Source organism: Balaenoptera physalus (genome assembly GCF_965194825.1).
Source record: "Balaenoptera physalus genome assembly, chromosome: 15".
Classification (NCBI taxonomy): Eukaryota; Metazoa; Chordata; class Mammalia; order Artiodactyla; family Balaenopteridae; genus Balaenoptera; species Balaenoptera physalus.
The window spans coordinates 3198125-3218657 of record NC_138894.1 but is presented as its reverse complement, the minus strand read 5'-3'; positions in this window follow the sequence as shown (position 1 = coordinate 3218657).

The following is a 20533-nucleotide window of genomic DNA, read 5'->3' as shown; positions in this document are numbered from 1 at the left end:
AATTAATTTAATAATATAAAATAATTATACCTTATTATTTAAATCATCCTAATTTTTAAACTCTACGTCTTGAAATAATTTTAAGTTTACAAAAAAGTTGCCAAACTAGAAGAGTTCTTGACTTCCTTCATCAAACCTCTCAAATGTTAACATTTTCTGTAACCACAGTACAATTACTAAAAGCTCACTTATTAATGGGAATTCTACAGTAAGGAGGCGTTTTTCCTCCCCCTCATTTTCCTATCTATCTATCTATCTATCATCTATCATCTATCTATCTATCATCTATCTATATCATCTATCTTTATGTCAGTATGGACTCTCGGATGTGTTTCATTCAAAGCACTACTTCTGCATGTAATGCTTATGAAATTAAGAATAAAAATATTTATGTGCAAAATGAAAATTAAAAAAAAAAAATGAAAAGATATTCAGAGTTCATCTTGACTTTTCCCTGCCTCAGTCCCTGAAATTCGACCCCTAAAAATACCTGGTTTCCTTTATTGGAGAATAGTATTTGGAAAACAAAATCAGAGTGCTAGGTGAATTCTACTTTATTTATTTTAAATCTCAGAGAAAATTTTATGAGTTCACACTTTTCTTGCTGTTAATAGAAATTATGCTTTAGAATCAGAATTTATTTAAAAACTGTATTTCCAATACAGAATATCAATTTTTTTGAAAAAATGCTTGCTATTTCTTTTCTGATTACAAAAGTCATATGTGTGCACTGGGGGAAAATTTTTAAATACAGATTTTAAATACAAATTCTCATTCACAAGTGCTAATCACAGTTAATATTTAAAATATTGTTTTCCTTTGGATTTTTATACATTAAAATAAATAAGAAGCCATACTGTACATAATGCTATAACCTACGTTTTTTTTTTAGGCTGTGCTGTGCGGCTTGTGGGATCTTAGTTCCTGGACCAGGGATTGAACCCAGGCCCCCTGCAGTGGAAGCACTGAGTCCTAACCACTGAGCCACCAGGGAATTTCCAATATAACCTACTTTTTAAAACTTAATATAATTTCGAACATTTTACCACGTTATTAAAAATTCTCCTAAAACTCTCTTTTAATGAGTGTATAATATTGCATTGTATTAACTCTATTTCTTGAAAATTTATGTTTTCCATTTTTTAATCTTATATATAATCTGACAACAAATATTCTTATACATAAATCTTCGAGCTCATCTCTGTTTTCTGCAGATTACACTTTAAAATAAAAATATTTATTTTCTTATTTTTCCATACACTGGTTTATAAGTAGCATGTTTTAATAACTTTCAATTTAGGGAAGGGAGCTTTCCAGAATGCTATATAAATTAGTTACCATTTCTTAGTAGGCTGTCAAACTCAGAACCTAATTAGTCATACATCTCTAGCCTATGCTTACCAGGATACTATATATATTCATGAAGCCACAGTAGATATATATAGTATCTAAACCATATTTTACTAAATCATACTATAAGAATGGTTTTAGATAAGATAGCAATTCAACTTGCGTCAGCACTGAGACAATTCACATCCATTATGATAAAAATTTCACAATTATTGTTCATAAAATAAATTGATAGCATTGTGGACGAACTCTCTATTCTTGATACATTTCTGAATGATCAGAAATTTATTTTTAATTATTTGAATATCCCTGAAGTGGAAATTCCGTAGCTGGAGTTCAGTCTTCAAGAGATATACAAATGGGTTGGGCTGATGGTAGCCGTGCTTGAAACCAAGTTTTAGACAATTCAGTGTTTGAAGGAATGCTGTAAACTCTGGGTGCCTAGGAATTTTAGAGAGAGAGCATGTGTGGATTGCACCTTCCTGGGTGGCTTCCTTGAGGCAACTGAACCGTATATGGTTCCAGAAATACAGCTCAACTTTCCTCTGGCAGTATTGTCCGTTCTTATAGCATCACAGCAGGAATTAAACAGGTGAAAGGAATCAGGGAGAAGATTTCATGAATGGGGAAGAACAGGAGTTTCTTAAGTGATGAGCCTGGTGAGAATCATCTCCTGTGTGATATTCTCTAAACAATCTTACTTAGACCTGAAGAACTTTCTCCAAAGATGGGTAGGTCAGAACCAAATGTCAACTCTCGAGCCTACGGCAGAGTTTTATCTTCTTCTCTAACAATGAAAAATCTACAACACCTGGGTTATTGGGAGACTAGACATCACTTTTTGTCATGGATTTTTGCAGGCTGATTGATTATGTAGATACTGTCAGTAGAACATTACCATCAATTGCTGTGATGAGATTATACTTATCTTGTCCCCTTTTTATTTCTTAAAATATATGTAATTGGGAGGAAAGCATCTCAAAAGGTTTTTATAGTGACACATTCAATGTTCCATGAAAGGGGACACATGAAATTGATAATAGCTTGTGAAACTCAGTGATCATGCACCTAAATCTATTTACAGGCCGCTGGGCTTCCAAATGTCGCCGAGGCGACTGAGTGATGGAGGTCGCAGGTCGCAGGGCACAGCGGGTGCAGACACTGTCTCCCTGTACATGTCAGAGAAAGTCGGGGCGCTCCCCTGGTGGGGAGCTTGGGATTCTCTTCCTGGGCTCCAAGGGGCGCACGGAACTTCTGAAGCCAATGAGGCCCCTGGAAGTGTCTGAAAATTCTGGAAGGTTCCGTGTGCCTGGTTGTGCAGAGAGGAACGCATCAGATTCTCATCGCCGGGTGTGACTCAATGGGTGAAGAGCCACAGTTTCTGCGAATATGAGCACGATGGGGAGATTTTAGGTAAAGGGTTCTCACTACGTTTCGTACCTACAGTGAAAATATTTTCCTATCTTCTGAACCGTACATAGGGGCACCGGCAGACATACGGTCTAACCAAGGTACAGAGTGTTTGCTTCATTTGTCGTAATTGAGGCTATCTGGCAAAATCTTGGACAAAGGACGGGGTGAGGTTTCTAACACACCCCCTTCTCGTTTCCGGTCTCAGTGGCTGATGCCCTTGAACCCCAGCCCCCAGCTCCCAAGCTTCCAGGTCAAAACAGAGACAAGATCCTGGCTTCACTTCTCCAGGCATTTGTAGGTCTAGGGTAGAAACAGCCACAGAATCTCAGTGACAGGTTTGCAGGGGGTACTTCTGAAAGGAAAGGGCCTGCCTTTACATGATATGTCAGCTTAGATTTATGTATAATTTATTGAGGTATAGCTGATTTACAATGTTATATCAGTTTCAGATGTACAACATAGTGATCACAATTTTTATAGACTATACTCCATTTAAAGTTATGATAAAATATTTGCTCTATTCCCTATTCTGTACAATATATCCTCGTAGCTTATTCATTTCATCCATAGTAGTTTTTACCTCTTAATTAATAATTTTATAGTAGAAACATTTTTAAAGTTATATTTTTTAACTTACTGATGATTAATAAGAGTCAGATTTCATATTTGAAAACATTGAAGAATTTCTTTGTAGTATTTCTGCTGATGTCACCCCTTTTAGGATTCTGAGTCTTGGAAATAAGGGATTTTAAAGAATCCGGGTTTTGCACAGGGACGTTCAGGGCACACCAGGCTTGTCAGTGGTGCAGACAGTCGGCCTGGTGGTGGCTGGACCATGTCACATCACGGGGCATGGGGGACACGGGGACAAGCCGAGCAGCCTTGCAGGTGAACCCTGATGGGAGCTCAGTAAGTGTCGGTAAGTGAATGAAAGGCAGCAGCAGACAGATTTCAGGGGTTCCTGCAGAAGAGGAACACGCAGGGGTCAATTCTGTTGGCCCAGAGGCCGTGCTGGCTGCAGGCTGAGGGCCCCGGTCCCCCCGGCTGGGAGAGCAGAGCCGGCCGGAGGGCACGACAGCTGAGTCCTGCTCTGCCGTGTGTCCTTCTGAACAGACGCAAGGTGGGGCAGACCGCACAGCCTGAAGCCTTCTCATCGCCTGTGACCACCTCCTGCAAGGAGGGTCACATCAGAGCCAGAAGGTCAGTGCCCGAGCCTGACACCGCCCGGCCCCGCGCTGACTGCTCTGTGGAGACCCAGGGAGGGCAAGCTGGCAGCTAATGGAGAACAGAGACCCGGGCAGTGGGGAGCCCTGGCCTGGGTGGGGGAGCTTTCCGGAAGGACGCGGCTCAGCTGCCTCATAAACCCTCCCGGTCCCGCTGTGTGCAGTGGGGGGCAGGCCTCCGCCGCAGGCACCGGGATCGCAGATTTCCCGCTGGGATGGAGGCCCCAGGCCCGCGAGGACAGATGCTGCAGCGGACGCAGTGGCCTGTCCGCTAGCACCTGCCAGCCCGGTCCCGCTGCCTGCGGTGTCGGCTGCCGGCAGCTCCCAGCTCGGCCTCCCTTGGGACCGGCCTCAGGGTGGCAGCCGCCTCACTTCGCCTCCAGGGATGCCCCGGTTCCCACGGCCGGCCCGCTGTTGGTGGCCGGAACGGCCGGTTGCCTTGGCCTCCACGGGACCAACTCTCAGGGCCACGGGAGCCCGGGCGTCCTGGGAGGCCGCTTCTTCGTTTGTCTCCCGGGTGAACCTCTTCCTCTGCCCATTGCTACTCTGCCGGCCCCTCACAGGGCTGCTCCTGGGCGCCCTGCCCCTCGCCTGCACCTGCCCATCGCAAAGCCGGTCCCCAGGGAGCCCAAGGGCAGCGGGGGCTCTGGGAATCCGACTGCTGAAAATGGGCGCTGCCACTGCCTGGGATGCTGGCGCGCCCTGCCTTACCACCAAGGCAGGCTGTTTTCGTCTCCAGCTTTGTCTAAAGGCGTGAGTCTCAAGCCGGGCTGGTTTTGTGCTCTGCAGGCCGTGTGCTGCCGAGGGGGCCCCGCAGACGGTGACTTTGGCTCGAAGCCTGGGAGTGACGGGCGTGGGGTTTATGGAGCCGCCCCGCCCGGGTGTTGATGAGGGGCGGCTCCCCCGCTCCCTGTTTCCAGGCCCTCTGACTCCCCTTCGCGGGCAAAGCGGGTCTGGCCGATTGACGACGGTCACCGTCACTGAGAGGCCAGACGGGGGCGTGTGCAGAAAATGCCAAAGGGATGGACGGGCTGGGGCAGAGCCCTGGCTGCATCCGCTACGGTGTTTACCAGCTCTGCACCGCGGGCATCTGGGAGGAAACACACTTTGCCTCTGAGGATTTTTCTTGAACTCGAGGAAATTCTCTGAATCCTGAGACGCTGAAGAGTCGGTTGTTTCGTTTCTGTTCGCTATACTAACTGCTTGTTATAGCTGCAAACTCAGACTCCCTAGTGAGCGGGTAAGTGCAGGTCCTGGTCAGGACGTCACCCAGAACCTCCTGCCGTGGAATTTCTCCTAGATGGAGAGCCTGGCAGGATTCTGTCAACTGCAAACACGGAGTCACAGGTGAGAGAAGCTTCTAGTTAACTTTCACTGAAACACGCTTAGGACCATGTCACTGTCTTGACTTGACTTTCCTCAAAACACTGTCAAGAACTCAACTGGAAATAAAGGATGTCGGGACTACTGGACCACCACACACAAAAAGTGAAACTGGACCACTATCTTAAACCACACACAAAAACAAACTCAAAACAGATTAAAGACTTGAATGTAAGACCTGAAACCATAAAACTCCCGGAAGCAAACATAGGCGGTAAGCTCCTTGATGTTAGTTTTAGTGATTTTTTTTAAGGATCTGACTCCAAAGGCAAGGAAAACAAAAGCAAAAATAAACAAGTGGGACTACATCAAACTAAAAAGATTCTATACAGCAAAGGAAAGCATCAACAAGATTTTTTATTGCTTTTGTAAACGGTACCTTCCAACAGAGCCTCAGCGGCTAGCTGGTTTTCTGGCCTTGTGTGGTGTGTTCCCTCCAGTATGTCTACTTCTCGGAGCTTTTGATCTCCTGTCTCACTGCCATGGTCATGGCATGGCAACTGCATGCACACAGGCCATTGCTTTCTCCAGGGGTCTAAGAACCAGTCAAGCATGGCGTTAGTACTATCTTCTGGGGTCTTTGCCTGGATATTAAATCCTGTCTCATGGGAGAGTACGTCCATGTGAATAAACTTTTATACAACTTTTCTGCCTCCCTTGATTCAGACCATTAAAATACAGCCCCACATATCACCTCCCACTGGTTCATGTTGGCTAAGTGGTGTGGCTTCTTTGGGCAATAGTACTTTCCTCTCTTAGTAAGCCTAGCATCTTCCTGGCAAGTTTATGTTATGACTTAACCCGAATTATTGATTTGTGTCCAGGAGAGGATGTAAGCGTAGGTCCTGAAGGAGGTGTGTGCTATCTTGAATACAGAGATATACTTACCATCTTCAAACAAGAGAGGAGAATCCTAGCTTTTAACAAGGAAGAGTAGCTACTCAAGCAGGCCCAGAGATTCCAGAGGGATTAGCATTCCAAATTTTCAAGTGCATGAGCCCAGATATCCCCATCCTGTGTCTCAGGGCCCCTCATCCTGTGTCTCAGGGCCCCTCTCCTTTCCAAGGGCCCTGACATTGGCAGAGAAGACTTTCTAGGGTTGAGAATTCAACTGCCTCTGAAGCCCTGCCAATCTGTCCTGGATTTGATCCTAAGTGATTTCTGTCCTTCTGCTGCAGAAGATAAGCATCTCTTTATATTAATATCATGACAAGGAAGCCCTCTGACTGTTAGACTTACCCAGATTATTGTTTTCTTCAATGTGTTAATCGCACTCCAAAATTGCTACCTGATTCCAGTAATCCTTCATTTCTACTTTCCTGAAATTTCTCTGAGATGTCTCCCACTCCAGTGCATTTCTTTCCACTGGTGTCCCATCCCAGTTCTCTACTGGAGAAAGTTAATCTCACTGCTGCAGGATGCCTGGGGCTATTCATGCTCCGTCTACCACCCCTGATAGGATTTTCACAGCCAGCTTACCCAGGGTAATCTCCTTCCGAAACCCCATTTTAGAGTCAGTTTCCTCAGGCCAGTCCTGGTACCAAGTCTTAGATTAGGTCCAGGTGCAAACGCTGAGACGATTTGTGTGTGTGTGTGTGTGTGTGTGTGTGTGTGTGTGTGTAAGTATTTATTAGAAAGTGTTCTCAGGACCAACGTTTGTAGGGGAGTGAAGAAAGGAGCGGTGGGCAGAGGGAAGCAGTAAACTGCAAGGCACATCCCACAGGGAGCTCTAGACCTGGGATGCCCTTTATACCCCTGCATTGATGAGTCGTTAGATGCGGGCTGTCCCTGGAGGGGTGACCTGGGGTGAGGCTGCTGTCTTTGGCTGAGGGCAGCTCCTGGAGGGTCACTCAAACGAGAGCCGTTAGCCCCCAAGACTACCAGCAACTGGGGAAGTGAGTGTTCGTTCTGAAGGCGGGTTGAGGTGGCACAGCACGGCACCCACTAAAAGAATTTCACACCAGGCAGTTCACATGATCACATTCTTTCTTTAGAATAATTATCCTGCAGAAGTGAGAAGAAAGTATTGAAAGAATTCGCGAAAAATTTGTGATGCCATACTAATAAATACATTGATATTTGCATTTGTATTTCTACATCTGCATCTACACTTACTTCTACATCTACCTCTGTTTCTTTTTCTCTCTCGATAGGGAGGACAAACTATTTCTATCATGGAGGAACTCCAAGTTAGGAATTACAAGATACATATAGAAAAATATAGTTTATAAGTGACAGTAATACAGCTGGATTATTTCTATTTCTAGCCCTTATAAATCTTAATGTGAATCCATTTTCCATTCACTAAAAGCACTTTCATCCCACTGCCATGACACAGCTGAAGCAAAGGGGCAAGTGCATCTTTACTTAGCGATAACAGGTTAAACAAATTGAGATTCTCATGTAAGCTTCATGAGCATCAGGATATGGCTAAAGCTATAATGGATGCAGTAGTAATGAATATAAGAGGGTAATGGACTTGTGAGTACTTAGTCACTGTTCAATCTGCAACCCTGAGGAAAATAAACCAAGAGGAGGAGAGAAGGGAACTGAAAGGGGAGCACGATACTAAAATAATTCCATCCTTTGTGCTTTATTGGATTAACACATAAATATACTGTGTGTAAGAAAGCTAGGAAATATGGAAATTAAAAAATAGAAAAAAATCTCTAATCTTATCACCAAGAAATAATATTTGTTAAGATTTCCATTATTTTTTGAGACTATTTTAAACAAAATTAGTTACATTTTATATTATACAGTCAAGGCTTATTTCACTTAATATCATATCATAAAATTGTTTTTCATCAAAACAAATTATTTGAAAACTCTTTGTTTTGGTGTAGTTCTCTATCATTTGAATACATCATTATCCCCTTTTATTGGACAGAATATATATCAGTGTCCCCTTTTATTGGACATTGAGGCTGTTTCACATTTTTTTTCACTATTATAATCAACGTTGGGAAGAATATCGAAAATTGCAATATAGCCCTCGTTAGTTTCCGAAGGAAAGTTTCTAAACTCAGGGATCCTGGGTCAGATTACATACCTTTAAAAAAGGGGCCTTGATAAAATCAGCAAACTCTTTCTGGAAATGTGGTTGCATCTTGCATTCCCCTCATCAATGCGTGTGTGTGTTCCTCTAAACCATTCTTCTCACGATGGCGTATCGTTTCAACTTTCTGTCAGCCCAGTGGAAGTAAAGGTGACTTGTTGTTGTCGTCTTGTTTTGCGTACTTGTAGTCACTAAAAGGATCAGCTCGTAAATGGTCTTCCCACAGTCACACCTGGGGCACTGGTGCCCGTGTAACCCCTCACCCCGCTCTGAATTTCTGGTGAGCATTTGCACTGAACAGTTTTAACTGCTCCCAGGGACTACGTCGCTCTGAGATGAAAGGGCATCAGATACTACACTGCCCAAGTCCTGTGTGTCTGTGCACTTAGAACTTTACTCTTATGGAGTGAGCTATGTCCCCGCCTCCCTCAGTTTCATATGTTAAATTCCTAACCCCCAACCTGTACCTCACAATATGACCTTATTTGGAGATAAGCTCTTTACTGAGTAATCAAGTTAAAATGAATCCATTAACCCCAAAATAATATGAAAAGGCAACCTACCAAATGCGAGAAAATGTTTGCAAATCTTATATCTGATAAGGGTTACTATCCAAAATATGTAAAGAACTCATACAGTTTAACAGCAAAAAAACCAAACAATCCAATTATTTTAAAAGGGGCAGAGTATCTGGAAAGACGTTTTTCCAAAGAAGATATACAGATGGCCAACAGGAACATGAAAAGGTGCTCAACATCACTAATCATCAGAGACACAAATCAAAACTATGAGGTATCACGTCATACCTGTCACAAAGGCTATTATAAAAAGACAAGACATAACAAGTGTTGGGGAGGGCATGGAGAAAAGGGAACCCTCGTGCACTGTTGGTGGGAATGTAAATTGGTGCAGCCGCTGTGGAGAACAGTATGGAGGTTTCTTAAAAAATTAAGAATAGAACTCTTATGTGATCCAGAAATTTCACTTCTGGGTATTTAGTTGAAGAAAATGAAAATGCTAATTCAAAAGGATATATGCATTCCTATGTTCATTGCAGCTTTATATGTGTATATACATATACATTATACATGTATATATATATATAAAACTCAGCCATAAAAATGAATGCAATCTTCATCTGCCACAACATGGATGGACTTGGAGGGCATAATGCTAAGTGAAATAAGTCAGACAGAGAAAGACAAATACTGTATGATCTCACTTATATGTGGAGCCTACAAAAAAGCAAAACCAAAAACACAAGCTGATGGACGCAGAGAACAGACTTGTGTTTGCCAGAGGTCGGGGTGTGGGTAGGCGAAATGGGTGAAGGGGGTCAAAGGGTACAAACTTCCAGCTGTAAGAATGTAAGTCCTGGGGATGTAGCGTAGAGCGTGGTAGCTATAGTCAAGAACACTCTATTGCATATTTGAAAGTTGCTAAGAAAGTAGATCTTAAAATTCTCATCACAAGATGTAACTATGTATAAAAAACAAAAAGCAAACAAAAAAGTGGACATTCAACCTATTCTCACATGAGTCTAAACACATATAACTGGAAAATATTTTCTCACCAGGGGACAACGGTTTGACATCCAAAAACCACAGCTGGTTTTATAGCCACATATATACAAAAAATTTTGTAACTCTGTATGGTGCTGGATGTTAACCAGACTTATTGTGGAGATCATTTCACAATGTATACAAATGCTTTTTTAAAGTTTATTTTATTGAAGTATAGTTGATTCACAATGTTGTGTTAATTTCTGCTGTACAGCAAAGTGATTCTGTTATACATATATATATATATACATATACATTCTTTTTCATATTCTTTTCCATTATGGTTTATTAAAGGATACTGAATATAGTTCCTTGTGCTATACAGTAAGACCTTGTTGTTTATCCATTCTAAGAATATGTATAAACGTTGAGTCATCATGTTGTACACCTGAAACTAAGATAGTCTTATATGTCAATTCTTTCTCAATTAATAAAAAGTGAGTCCATTGGGGTTGGAGCTTAATCCAATATTACAACGGTCCTTATAAAAGGAGGAAATTGGGTCACAAAGACACACACAGAGGGAAGACAATGTGAACATACATAAGGAGATGGTCACCTACACGCCAAGGAAATCTTTCCTTCATGGCCCTTAGAAGGAACCAACTCTGCTGATCACTTGATCTTGAAACTTCCAGAACTGTGAGTCAGTTAATTTCTGTTTTTTTTTTTTTAATTGGAATACAGTTGATTTACAATTTTGTGTTAGTTTCAGGTACACAGCAAAGTGATTCAGTTATACACACATATATATCTATGTTTTTTCAGATTCTTTTTCTTTATGGGTTATTACAAAATATTGAGTATCGTTCCCTGTGCTGTACAGTAAGTCCTTGTTGGTTACCTATTTTATATATAGTAGTGCACATATGTTAATCCCAAACTCCGCTGTTGTTTATTTATGCCACCCAGTCTGTGGCCCTTTGTTCCAGCGGCCCTAGCTGACTACTGCATGCACATCTCAGAATCTGCTGTGTCCCATCCATCTTTCTGCCCTACACAGTTGGCTTCTGGAAGGACACGGAGCCTGTCCACGCCTGTTCCCTGCCCCATCAGGAATGGCCCTTGAGGTGAGCCACCCCATTTTCTCTCCCACGCCGTGGTCCCGATGGACGTGAGCTGGACTGCTCAGAGCCTGGCCCCTGGACGTGGGCCCTAGACCACACTCCCAAGGCTCCTGGACGGGGAGGCCATGGACCGTGGGGTCTCAAGGTCCTCACGGCCCTGCAGAGAGAGCCTGTTGGAAGAAAGAGGAATCACAGAGACAGCAGAGCCGCGAGAGTGTGGCTTCTGAGCCATGGAAGAGAAAGTTTGGGAGTTCTTTCTATTTGGTGTTAACACCTGAGAGGCTGTCTCGCTTCCCCCTGTCCTGTGGGCCACGTCCATCACTCCTTTACTTCAGAGTTCTCTACGAGGACTGCAGTCCTAGATCTTGGACTTCTCAGCACACATTTTATGCCTTTTCTGTGTATTCTTCAGCATTTTCATGGGGAGAAGGAAGAGGCCACGCCGGGGACGACTTTTCAGAAGCCATTTTAAACCAGATGCCACAGGCTCAGTCTTGATACAGAAGAGCCTTTTAACTAAAGCCACACAATCACCTTTCCTCTCTTATTTTGCAATGATTAGTGAGAATTTGAAAAACTTCCCCGTGCTTTCATAGGCCTCTATTGAAAAAGTGTTGTGAATGGAGAACATAATAGTCCTAATCATATGATAGCATCTTAACCACATAAAAGGGTGCCGGGGATTAGTAACTACATAAAGAATCTGTTCATGTGTGTGTGTATACAGAAATAATTACATAGATCCACTCTGAGTTCCTGACAACAAATTCCTCCCTAGTCTTTTTCTCTTAAGCTATCTGCCTCCAGGTGTGATTAATACGTGAGATAACGACCTTGTCCTCAAAGGAGTTTTGTACTTTTGTGGGAATATTTTAGGGGAATGGGGAGAGGAGAAAGACAGGTAAACATATGACTGTGATGCAACGTTTAATGTGTTAGAATAAAAATACAGACAAACACGCTTAGAGCCTAGAAGTGGCTTTGCCTCCGTGGGGTGCTGCAGAGAAGGCTTCCTAAGGAAGTAACCCCTAGGCTTTGGCTAAAAGGACAAGGGGAAGCTTTTCAGTTGTTTCAAACAAGGAGCCTGATGGCAAAGTCCCTGAGCCTGACCAGGGACCGGAGGGCGTGGAGTCCTCGAGTGACTTGGTGACAGCAGATGTGGAAGGAGTGACAGAGGAGGAATGTGGAGGCTCCTTCCAGATCTAAAGCCGATGGCATCGTGCTTCAGGGAACCCTGAGGCTGGGCTGCCACTGAGCTTTAAACAACCATGTTGCCTGTCAGTTAGAGCGAAGCAGCCACTTGCGGTGGGGACGTTAGGGAGGAAGAACATCAGAAGCCCCGTGCCCTGTGCCCGGGGAAGATGGCCACGCTCATCCGTGGGCTGGTGGGATACTGCATTTGTCTGCAAGACCTCACCCCCCCGCCAACTATCGACATCCAGGGGGTTGAGGAAAACTGTCCCCTCCGGGTGCCCTGCGTCACACCTGTTTGGGGGTTCAGTGCCGGGACCCCGCAGACACCGCGGGTCTCTGGTCTTTCCTTGCTGCACACACAGCCCTAGCGCCTGTCTGATTTTCCAGGCCACCGGCCGCTTTGGTCCCGGCTCCTGAGGTTGCCTACCTGCTCGGCCAAACAGCCCCTGCCTGGATGCCCGGCTTCCTCCTTTGGCTGATGGCTTCCCTTTGTCACCAGCGAGCCCTCAGATTGTGGGAGGACACGGCACTCGTGCTGCTAGACATTCCAGCTCAGGTTTTCGTGATGCTTCATACATTTCCACTCATTTCCTGAGGTCCGCGCGGGGCGGGCCTGAGTCTCCTGACGGCTTTAATGCCAGCCAGGTGCAAGTGGCAAATGAGTTTCCCCTGCTGCTTCCCTGATAAAATATTGACATTTTAGTGATGGTTGATGATGGAGCGGCAGTGGTGGGGTAGGGGAGGTTCACTATCGTAGGCCAATAGCATAGGGAGAAGTGTTTCACCGCAAACCTTCCCCAGCATGGGTTTTTTTTTTTCAGCTTTTAATATAGATATATATATATTTTTTAAATTAATTTTTTAATTTATTTTTGGCTGCATTGGGTCTTTGTTGCTGCATGCGGGCTTCTCATTGCGGTGGCTTCTCTTGTTGCGGAGCACCGGCTCTAGGCGCGCGGGCTTCAGTAGTTGTGGCACGCGGGCTCAGTAGTTGTGGCTCGTGGGCTTCTAGAGTGCAGGCTCAGTAGTTGTGGCGCACGGGCTTAGTTGCTCCGTGGCATGTGGGATCTTCCCGGACCAGGGCTCGAACCCGTGTCCCCTGAATTGGCAGGCGGATTCTTAACCACTGCTCAACCAGGGAAGTCCAGGTATATATATTTTTAACATCTACCATAATTCAAAAAGAGTCATGTACCACAATGTTCATCCCAGCTTGTGTTTTCTAGAGTTTCTCAGGCTGTGGCTTGTCTTTTCATCTTTTTTTACAGGGTCTTTCACAGAGCAAAATTTTAAAATTTTAAAAAAACAGTCAGTTTATCAAATTTCCCTCTTATGTATCATGCTGTCAACATGCATAGCTAATTTTTTTAAAAATTAATTAATTAAATAATTAATTTATGGCTGTATTGGGTCTTCATTTCTGTGTGAGGGCTGTCTCTCTAGTTGCGGCAAGCGGGGGCCACTCTTCATCGCAGTGCGCGGGCCTCTCACTATCGCGGCCTCTCTTGTTGCGGAGCACAGGCTCCAGACGCGCAGGCTCAGTAGTTGTGGCTCACGGGCCCAGCTGCTCCGCAGCATGTGGGATCTTCCCAGACCAGGGCTCGAACCCGTGTCCCCTGCATTGGCAGGCAGATTCTCAACCACTGAGCCACCAGGGAAGCCCTAATGTTTTTTTTTTATAGAGTAAACTTTTAATTTTAGAAGTTTTAGATTCCGTTGTTTTAGAAAGAGGAAAGTTCTCCAGGATGGTACAGAGTGTTCCATTCACCCCTCATCCCATTTCTCCTATTGTTAACAGCTTCCATTACTGCGGTAACTTAGTCACAACTAGAAAACCAGCACAGGGATAGGAATTACTATGGACTGAAATCCACACTTTGTTTGATTTCCCAAGTTCCCCTAATGCCCTTTTTCTGGTCCAGGATCTACCCCAGGACACCACACTGGGTTTAGTGATCAGGTCTGGCGTGTGACAGTGGCTCAGAATCCCTATCCTGACCACTTGGACAGTTTGAGGAGATTGGTCAGGTAGTTTGCAGACTGTCCTTGCTTTTGGGCTTGTTTGATGCTTCTCTCCTGATGGGCCTAGGGTTATGGGTTTTTGAGAAAATGAACCCAGAGGTGAAGTGCTGTCTTCATCACATCACTTTAAAGGTACATATGCTCTCAGCATCACTTACCACTGATGATGTTGGCCACCTGGCCACGGTAGGTTTTCCAGTTTCCTCCATTGCAGAGTCCCTGCTCCGTCTTGCCGCACTCTGATGGGTCGGGTAGTGTCATGTGGGATTCTAGCTCTGGCGGCCAGAGTAGGGGGATGGGAGTGGGATGTGGGAAAAATGGGTGAAGGGGGTCGAAAGGTACAAACTTCCAGCTGTAAAATAAATAAGTCCTGGGGAAGTTATGTACAGCATGGTGACTATGGTTAATAATACTGTACTGTGTATGTGAAAGTTGCTAAGAGAGTTGATCTTAAAAATTCTCATCATGGGAAAAATTGTAATTATGTATAGAAACAAAACAAAAACAGTGGATATTCAACCTATTGTCACTTGAGAACAAACACATAAACTGGACAATGTTTTCTCTCTAGAGGACAACTCTTTGGCATCCAAAAACCACAGCTGGTTTGACATAGCTATTGATCCTTTCGATTTAGGGTGCAATTTCCTGTCAAAAACGTATTTAGTGATGTTCTCATTGCCTCTTTAAAAATTATACATGAGATCATGTTCATGGTCGTGTTCTTCAAATAGAACATCTGGGGATACTGGCAAACCAGATGGAGGATGGGTCCTTGATAGATGTGCTACCCAGGGTAACACGTTGAGAGCTCCTTAGGATTTGTTTTGTTCTATGAATCTTAATGCTATTTTAATGCCATTGTTGGTTTAACTTCTTTTTTATTGGGTAATAAAAATGAGGAGAATTGGTTCAGTGGGACTTTGAAAAAGTCTACGCTCTGACTCACATGGTAAACAATGTATAACATCCTTTTTATGTTTTGCGGGATAGGTATGTACAAATGATCATAAATTAAATGTATGGAAGCAGGTGTGGGTCAAATAAACATCACGTGCCATCCAGCCTTGGGTCTGGCACTGTCTTAGTTTCTTTTTCTTCCTTCTAACTCCTGGGAAGGATGTGCTCTTTATCAGTGAAATCTCTATCGTGTTCTGTCTTTTCCCTGGTATATTGAGCCTCTGGCGCATACGTCAGCTTTAGTTGCTGCGTTGATGTGAATTCCTGGTGGGGTGTGATGTTACTGAAAGCTTGCACATAATTAGGCGATAATTTGGATTTGAGAATTTTTGACACGGGCTATTTTAAATTTGATTTCTCCAGATCAGTCCTTTACTCGCTGGCAGTTAGATTTGATTTCTCGAATTCAGATTAGGCATTTGGTACATTTTGGATACGAGATCCCAGGAGCATCTTGGCCCTCTGGTCTGAGCCTGGTAACTGCTCCTGTGGGTGGACCATGGGCCCTGCGGAGAAGACACTCAGAGAATGAAACTGTGTAGCTCGAGAGCAGAGTCATTGCATGTAATTGGGCTCAGATGCCCGCTGGAAACCCCGTTCAATTGCAGAATAGAAAGAGAATGACAAGCTCTGGGGCTGTACAAACAAAATCCAGGGCCAGGGGTAAAGTCAACATCACAGAGTTGGGAAAACTGTGGCAAACACTAAATTTAGGAGAAAACACAAATTCAGGGAGATAATGCCAAAGGTAGGGCTTGGCATTTTTCTCCCTTACATAAATATCCAGACCCAGGCAGAGCAAAAGCCAATCGTAGATTTTTTTTCTGAAATACACTTTTAGTACTAATCTTAGGACCTCATTTAGCAGGAGCAATAACTCAAGGAGGCGGGACCTACCTCCGTTTGGCAGCTAGAGCAGGAGCAGAAACAAAGGTTTTCTCTTCCTACTTTCCTGTACAATCACCTGAGGAGGCTCGGGGGGTGTCGCAGGAGACAGCGAGGGGCTCTGGAGACAGACTGGGTTCTGGTGTTGGTTCTGTCATCTCAGCTGTAACCCCTCTTTTGTGAAAATGAGAATAAAGACGGCTTTTCTCTTGTAAAGCTGTGTAAAAAATTAAGTGAGGTAATGGATGTAGAATGTCTGGTGCACAAGGCTGGGCACAAAAAGTGACAACGAATACAGTTAATACACACGGAGATGCTGAAACCCTGTGATCTAAGACGCGGGTGGAGAGAGGGACTGACCTAGGTCATGAGACACTGGTCCAAAGCCTCTCAGCCTTGTGTCAGGACAGACCTGTGGGACATTTGGGGCACCTTAAAAAGAGCACAGGGAGGCCCCTTCTCTAAACATCTCTAACCTGGAATTGCGAATTATGGACTTTTTTTTTTTTTACATAGAATGCTGAGCCTCCTGGAAAGAAATCCTTTCATACATGTGTTTAATTGGGAAGGGTGATCAAGTTAGGGCCTTGCAGACTCTGGATGGAAAAAAATTCTGCAGCTCCCATGAGCGGAGATGGGAGCCTCTCTTAACTTTTCATTTATTTACTTATTTATTATCGAGATATAATTGACATATAACATTGTATTCGTTTCAGCCTTACATCATATTTCAGTATATGTATATATTGCAAAATGATCACTACAATAATTCTTGTTAACATCCATCCCTCTCTTAATTTTACATACTCCTCCAAGAAGAGGGAAGGATTAAAGATTATTGTTTGTTCCCATTAGAAGGAACCGGAAGAGGAAGTAAATGGATCTCTGGGTCTATTGTGTGCTCTGTTTCACATCACTGGGAGCAAGTACTTTTATGGAAAAGGGTGCAGCGGAGGTGCTGTGTGGGTGAGGTCCCACGCATGTTCCAAAGTACCCGAGAGATGAAGGCTTGGCCACGCTCCCTGCTGGGGCTCCGAAGTGTCTCCTAATCCAAAAAGAAGCTTCTACCTGCATTTCTGAAGGATTGCAAACAGCAGTTTTATGCTTTCTGCTGTGTTTTCCCATCATTCCCATTTTCCCATCACCTCCAGTTTAACCACAGGAATCTTGTTGAGCAGTTCTGCACAAGGGGGTGTTTCCACTCTGTCTTCCACCAGAGGGAACGTGAATTAAGGGCGGATTTAGAAGCGGCTTCAGCCACAGGCTCAAAGCCTTGCTCCCCTCACTCCCGATACGACCCCTCCCTCCTCCCTCTGCAACTTCAGTTTCCCTCCACGCTTTGTCGTGTTCACCTCTGAGATCTGAGCTATCTTTACAATAATCAAGAATAGGAGAATTGCGGTATTTATCTTCCGTGGAACTCTACTAGAGTTTTTGATTTGCTGGTTGGGGAGAGGAAGACAATTGACTTAAGGCACCCACCTGCCACTTGAATTCAGATTCTGTCCTTTATAGTTTTGCAGGGTGAAAACTATAGATATCATAGTCTAAACTACTCAAATCTTGCATGTATGTTTGAAAAATTCAGAGAACACATACAACCTTTTGTGTGTGTGTCTGAATGTTTTTTGTTTAAAAGATTTAGTGGATTTTTACTGCATGAAATATGAACACCATTAACCTATTTTTTTTCATTTGCCATAAAATACTAGGGGGTGGTTTACTTGTACGTCAGCGTTCAAAAAATGAAGATCAGGATGACAAAGTAATTTGCTATTTGTCAAACAGGGTTGAAATTCATTATAGGTATTTTAAAAAGATGGAAAAATCACTTGAAACACTCAGCTAGAAATGATTCCTTTCTGGCTACAAATCCATAAATAAATCTCAAAAACTGTCATGAACACCAGCAGCACTTTTTTGAATTTATACTAATCTCAGATTACAATGATGTTCATTTTCTTTGGCATGACTTGACACCTGTGCCACTGCTGACTTGAGCAAATTGGTGACTACATTCAATATTTAAAAGAGGCATTTAAAACCACCCATGGAATTAAGACATAAAAAATTATTTTAGGTAAAACTTTTTTGAGGGTTCTTCTGAAATCATTTAAAAATTAACTTATTATAAGCACCTCATTTTTAGCACCTGACAACGGCAATTTAAAAAAGTATACATAAAATTCTTTTTCCGCTGGGGCCACGAGCAGAACTGGCTCTGAGTGTCATAAGCCGGCTGAGGTATAAATTGTTGTAAACCGGTGGTTGGAATAAGTACTGTAGTAACTCAGTTTTAACAGCCTTGTCACCAGCAAGACCCTGCAATGCATAGCGGGCTCCCGTGTTTCATAAATGTTTTAGTAAATCTTGGTAGAGGCTTTCGAACATTCTAGCCAGAATTGTAGTCCTGTACCCAGCTTCAGCCTTTAATTTACCACTTTTGCGCTAAGCATGAGCCCTGCCCTGGGCAGAAGTTGTCGGTTCCCCTTCTCCTGGTGACAGCAGTGCCCTCTGAAATTTATGGTGGCGACCACATTGTCGGCCGATGGACTTGGTATCTCGTTCCATGGATGTGTTCATTAACTTACTCCAGACATTGAAGATGAAATCGCACCATTGTGCCACTTGGACTTGTCGATGGAGAAGCAGTTTCCAGCTTTTAGACGTAGAGTGCGGTTTATGGGTCAGTTACTACTTAGGAGGTTGTAGTCACTGACAATCACCCACAGGTGCCCTTTCTGACCATTGTTCTTTCTGACAGTTTCAGCCAGAACTAGTCCAGACACTGGTCACGTCTGCCAATTGGATGGTTGCACAGGCGGTCGGATGGTATCAATTCACACAGTCTCCATCTGGTGTCTGATGCAGTCTGTGAAGCTGCTGGGTGCAGAGGGGGGTTCCACTGATGACTGTTACTGAAATGTGACCGTAAGTGTGTGTTTTCCACTGAAGGGTGTCGACCTGGACGGTGACGTTGCCCACGGCTCCAATCCACGTTCGTGAAGAGGCCTAACATAAATGCCTGCGGTCCAGTGTTTCCCGACAGTGAAGGTGGTCAGACACGGGCGCACATCCGCAACGGGGGTGGCAGTGTGCTTTACCACTGGACACACTTACGGGAGGGTTTAGAAACTGTCACACTGGAGACAGAGATTCTAGACGAAACCGGCAGGACCCCAAGAGACCCTCTGCCTTAGTCTGTTCAGGATGCTTTAGCAAAAAGACTGTGTGGCTTAGAAAGAACAGACGTTTACTGCTCATGGTCTGGAGGCTGGGAATTCCACCATCAGATTTGCTGTCTGGTGAGAGGTCTCTTCCTGGTTCACAGACGTTTGCCTTCTTGCCGGGTCCTGACATGGCAGATGGTGAGGGAGCTCCCCCGTCTCTTCTTACAAGGGCGCTGATCCCATCCGTGAGGCTGCACCCTCAGAACTTAATCACCCCCTAAAGTCCCACCTCCTAATACCATCACATGAGGATTTGGATTCCAACATACGAGTTTCTTGGGGGGACACAAACATTCAGTCGATAGCATCCTTTAAACCATGACTGTCAAAACTTAGAGATGGTAAGTATTCCCCGCTCCCCCCCCCATAAAAATACTCCCCAGTCATGGCAAACCCATGAGCACAGTGACTCTCTCTGCCCCTGAATTGTGCAGCTGGCAGCCCAGAAATCCTCGAAAGCCTCTGCAAATTTTAGGACTCTTTCTATTGATTGCAGCTCACTCCCAGGAAAATCCACTATTGTCTGACCTCATGAACGTTCATTACGCTGTCAATATTATGACATAGTATGAGTGTGTTTCATGTTTGGTAATTGCAATCATTGTTGCTTTTGTTGTGGTCATCCATTTACAATGCTTGGTGTCAGTCTATTTATCTCTTGTAAAAATAAAATACAGTGTGTGTGTGTGTGTGTGTGTGAAAAAAAAAAAAGAAAGTTCATTATGCTTATTTTATTGAGTGAACTACCTAATGAATAAAATAAATAAATAAATCAATCAAGGCCCTAGTACTGTGTTCACCAAGTTATACATTTCCTAAAACTTGCAAAAATACACTTTGCATCTCAGTTGATTAAGGCCATTTTTTTCTCTCCACTTTCTTTTTCCGACTGTCATACTTTCTCTCCTGTCAAAGGTCCCTGGAGGGTTAGCAGGCATTTTTGGGGATGCAGGTTAAGGGAAGTTCGGTGATGTTTAATCTCCTTTTAGCAGGGTCTGTTTATGTGCTTTTGCAGGCAGTTTTGTGCATTGTCCCATTACTGCCAGGTCTCCCCTTGTAGGACTGGCTCCAAGGCATATTCCCTGGGCCAATTTACCTCTCCAGCGGTAGTAAGGGAGGTGGGGGACCGGAGGTCCCTTGGCAAAAAGATCTGGCACTAGGTCCCTGGCGTGGAAGGGGAGGAAAG